This window comes from Crinia signifera, chromosome 4 (genome assembly GCF_055691185.1).
Source record: "Crinia signifera chromosome 4, ASM5569118v1, whole genome shotgun sequence".
In the NCBI taxonomy this organism is placed as follows: domain Eukaryota; kingdom Metazoa; phylum Chordata; class Amphibia; order Anura; family Myobatrachidae; genus Crinia; species Crinia signifera.
In genome coordinates, this window is record NC_139220.1 from 296,412,556 (window position 1) to 296,417,924 (window position 5,369).

Genomic DNA, 5,369 nt, shown 5'->3' on the forward strand with positions numbered 1-5,369 from the left:
CCAGCCTTAACCCCCCTCCGGCCTGCCCTATCACCAACGTAATTTCCCTGGCTAAACATGTTTGCCCTCTCTTTGGCGTCACGTTCCAGCCTCAAATCACGTGCCTGCCCTTTCTCTGACGTCAGTCAAGGCGACTCTGTCAGCGATACGCCGGAGAGCGCCTTTATGACGCAACACGCTGCTGTGCAATGATTGGTAGAGGTGAGCGTGCGCTAAGGAAAATTGGGTGGGGCCTTTGTTAGTGGGTGTGTGATCTAGTCACGATAATCCAGTGTGCAGATTAGAGGAGGAGTGTGGGTACTGGGTAGTAGGAGTGTGAGTGGAGGCGGGGTAGGCTAGAATTTAGCAATTAGCAGAGGCTAAGTGGGCGAAATACCAGTAGAAATATACTTATTATTGAGAAGCAAATAAGTGTCAGAGGTACAGGGCGTGTGTACCAGTAAGGAGTAGCCAGGGAAGCTCCCTGTTATCAGTAAACAGCTACTGTATATAGATATTAGGTAATCACATCTCCCAATTATCCACAGCTGGAAAGCAGGACAATGGGCCCGCATCAGACTTGATCACACATCTGCAAATTCTCACAGTGGATGATAAGCATTTTGAGTCATAGTGGGGCAGATGTACGAAGCAGCGTTAAGTGCTTAAGTAGCACTTAACGCCACTAATTGGACTTTTTAACGTTTTGGGGAAATGTATTAAAGGGGCTTTTAACGTCCCCCTGAGGCAGCCCTGAACTTAACGTTCAGGCGCTGTCCTCCTGCTTAAAGTTATGAGCTTTTACGTCGCAGGCAATGTATTATTGCCTTCCCCGACGTTAAGCCCGCTGTTTCTCTTCGCCAGCCTCAGGCTGGCGTTAGGTGGTTTTTAACCCCCCCCCCCTCGCTATAGCTTCCGGAGCTATCCTGCCACCGCCGCATCTCCTCCCATGCCGACACCAGTAGACAGCATGTTGCTGCTGCCGGCTTCCCTGCACCTCTCCCCCCATTCCATCTATTTAGTTTTGCCGGTTGTTTTTTTTTTTCAAGTTTACTACTGCGGTGACACATGTACCTTGCTGTTGAGCCTGCTGACAGGCTTGTGCTCCGGTATAGATGCACTCATTACTGCCTCCACACCGCTTGTCCTGCAGGGGTCTCCGGTACAGGCTCCCGCACGGCTGCCCTGGTCTGCTCCGCTTTATTTTCTATCAGCGGGGGCCACGCTCCGTCAACCCCGACTGGCGGGGGCGCCCCCCCCGGCTGATCCCTCCCGAGCAGTGGACCGCCGGAGTCTCCCGCAGCCGCACGTATCACCGGCCGCCAACCTCCAGACTCCAAGTCGCCACGGCTGTTTTTTTTTTGTTGCTCCTCTCCCCCCCTTCGATCCGCCAGCATGCCGACAATAGTCTCCTGTCAGCATGCTGGCACCGGCGGCTGTTGTCCCGCTCCAGTCCCCCCCCCCCCCAGCTCTCCGATCGCGCACTGTAGGGACCCCTCTGTTTTAATATACTTGTGCCGCAGGGTCCCCAAGAGAGCGGGGATGCGGCGGGAGGGTTGCCAGAAATAATATTTAAAGCACCGGGCGGGCAGATGCTGCTGTCTCTACTTGGTAGCGGAGAGCCGGAGACGCGGCGGGAGAGCTGTCACCTGTGAGAAATCACATTCAAAATACCGGGCGGCCGATGATTGGCTGAGAGCTAAGAGAGCTCAGCCAATCATCGGCCGCCCGGTATTTTGAATGTGATTTCTCACAGGTGACAGCTCTCCCGCCGCGTCTCCGGCTCTCCGCTACCAAGTAGAGACAGCAGCATCTGCCCGCCCGGTGCTTTAAATATTATTTCTGGCAACCCTCCCGCCGCATCCCCGCTCTCTTGGGGACCCTGCGGCACAAGTATATTAAAACAGAGGGGTCCCTACAGTGCGCGATCGGAGAGCTGGGGGGGGGTGGGGACGGGGGACTGGAGCGGGACAACAGCCGCCGGTGCCAGCATGCTGACAGGAGACTATTGTCGGCATGCTGGCGGATCGAAGGGGGGGAGAGGAGCAGGGACCCCGCCGAGTTAATCCACATCACCGCAGGGACCCCTCTGACCGCGGCTTCCACGTATTGGCGCACGGATTCCCTGCCAGCTACAATAGCTGGTGGGGTGATTTTTAACTTTAAGTTTTTTTCTTTTTAAATAAAGATTAATACATCTGCCCCTATATGCCGCCTACCAGGGGGACAGGGGAAGCTGCTGCGGGCAGGAGGGGGAGATGCGGCCAGAGAGAGGCGTTATCTTGGAGAAGGAAAAAAAAACCTGACAGAAAAAAAGGTGAGTTAACGATTAGCGTTACTCACTAACTTTAAGATAATACATTAGGATGAAAACTGTCCCTTCTCCTGAGCGTTATGCCAGGAGAAGTGGGAAACGTTGGATTACAAACGTTAAGGGGAGATTGATACATCTGCCCCATTGGGAGAAAATCGCTATTTAAATATCGGTATTATAATGATTACCAGTATACTTCGCATACGTATGACATGTAATACGCATGCGCAAGGCCATCCTGCGACAAGTCCTGCAATGTTTTCTATATGCACACCATTTGCGAGGTGATTGATAGGAAGTAGGCATCTGGGGGTGGAAATCAGACGTTTCATTGGCCTGCTAAGAAAAACGCAGACATGCCAGAAAAAAACGCTAGGAGTGTCAGGGAAACTGCTATGTGTGCCTGAGCGTGTTATGGGAGGATGTGTGACGCCTTTTTCCATGGCACCGCCGAGTCCATGGTTATGCGATGGCTTGTGCCCAGGGTAAAAATAATTTTACGGCGATCCTGTTATGCTGGGTTTTTGGACATATTTGCGCAGCTGTGCAAAGATTTGTAGCCGTACATATCCAAACAGCGAGCAGATTAATTCACAAGGAGGAAATGGCCGCTGCAAATTAGTGGCCATGCGATCAGATCTGAATCAGGCCCGATGTCAGCTGCTGTCCAGCACTGTCTGTTGGACCATTGTGTGCTACGTAGGAATGGATGTTGGAAGCCCAGCATAGTGTAGTGAACGCGCTTCCTACATGGAACCATGCAATGTCTGGAGGTTACCATCATCTAAAAACCATTTGGTTGGCTCCAGCATGTAAAAGAGACTATGGGGGAGACGTACTAAGCCAAGGGTTCCCAGGGCATACTAACAGTGCACGATTTAGGGATAGCTGTACTTTTGCACAGGACACTAAATTACTACCTCAGTTATTTTGATTTACCTAACAAGCAGTGCGCTAACAAGCAGCCTTAGTCACACAGCCATATAATTGAAGAACCACTTCAAACAATATTTCTCTTTCGTCCAGTCCGGTGACACAGCTCCACGATGGGATGTAGGAGGGTCCGCAGGAGCCAGGCACCTATGCTGAAAGTCTCCCCTTCTGCATCCCACAATGCTTCAGTTCGTTTTAGGTGCCCACAGGAGTGGGTGCTATGCTGAGCAGCTGCGCTGCAGCTGAATTTTTTCTTTGGTTTTTACTAGCTTAGCTAGGGCTTTTTATAATTTTATTAACTTTAGAGTTAGAGCAGGTTTTCCAGTGTGTTACTTCATACTGAAGTTCGCACACACTGAGAGCGCAGCAGAGGCTGACTGAAGCGTGTCCTGTCAGTTCTCTGTGTGCAGAGGGAAGCTGCTGCTCCCTCTACACAGCGCTTACCTCTGCTTAAAAGAGGTTTCCTGGGCTCCGGAGGTGTCCTAACCGGCTCCTTGCCTAGATGGGGATCTTGGGGGACGGACCCTCCGTGATGGCGCACGCCATCTTGGTTTGAGCTTAAAGACGGAAATCCCGGACTTCCGGTTCCGGCTAGCTACAGGACGGCCGCGTGAGAGCTGAGCTCCGTGGACGGCGGGACGGGCGGCACCCCTACCTTGCCGGACTGCGGTCCCCCTGCTTCTCACACGAAGGCAGAGCATTAAGAGAGCAGGGCGCAGTGTATGGAGAGGTTTCTCTCTCCCATGCCGAAGCGCCAGAGCCGTCGCACCGCAGTGAAGCAGCAGCCACAGCAGCCCAAGATGGCGGCCACACCTCCGTCCCATGCAGCAGGAGGAACGCGCTCTGAGGCACAGCACTCGCCCGGACAACCCTGCCAGCAACAGACAGTGCAGCTACAGGTACTGGGCACCTCAGACTCCCTTACCCACTCACTCCAGGGTACCCCTGAATGCTTATTGCGGGACATAACCAGAGAGGAGGAAGACAGGGACACTGCAGCATACCAAAGCATGGTGAAAGCTATAAAAGCAACCATTGCGCCTATGTTCAAAGAACAGGCAGCAGCATTTCATGTGAGCTTTAATGACCTGAAGGGACACATTTCACAGCTCTCACAGAGGGTTTCCCATAATGAGTCACAAGTTGGAGTGGTTTTCCATGAGGTACAAGAATTGAAGGATCACAATGCCGCCCTCCAGAAAACTGTATATGCCCTCACCAACAAGGTTGACGACCTAGAAAATAGGTCGAGAAGATCTAATCTCAGGCTTGTGGGACTCCCAGAGACAGTGCGGGGCCCCGCTCTGCAACACTTTGTACGCAACACCCTGCCTACATTGTTGGGGGTAGAGAGTGATTGCACTGATATGGTCATAGAAAGAGCCCACAGATTGGGACCTGAAAAGGAGGGGGTGAATGTGAGACCTAGAGTCACGATTTTTAAATGCTTGAGCTACCTGCATAAGGAAATATTATGGACAGCGTCACGCAAGCAGAGAGCATTACAGTGGGAAGGCCACAAGTTACACCTGTTTCAGGACTATTCTGCTGAAGTGACTAGGGCCAGAAAGGAGTTCACCAGCATTTGCTCTAAATTAATCGCAGAAAAGAAGAAATTCGCGCTGCTTTACCCAGCCAGACTTAGGGTCTTTGAGGGGGACACCTTCAGAGACTTCTCTACAGCGGCAGATGCGAGAGAGTATCTCAGGATGGAATTTGCAGAAACTGCACAGCCGTGAGAACATGCATGTGATATATATGACTTGATGGATTCACGCTAAGGTTATCCAGCGGGACTGCATAGGTATTTTAGGAGCATGCTCCTATCAATGTTACCAGCCTAAGACAGCCGCAGGGAGATATTATTGCCGTTATGAGTGTGGAAAAGTTAACACTAATATATACAGTTATAGTAATGTTATAAAGCTAATATTGGGGGGATTGTGATCTGTTTGATAATATATTGCAATTAGATAATAGGGGTGCCGTCCCTGCTACGCCGCCCGGGAAACTGGTTTAATCTAGGGGCGTAGAGGTAAAGGAAGTCAGGTAAATACCAAAACAGGGGTGTTGGTGAGGGAGGGGCTTCACTGGTGGGGCCTACTCCTCGCTGCAGGAATAGGGAATATATTGCTGTGTTATC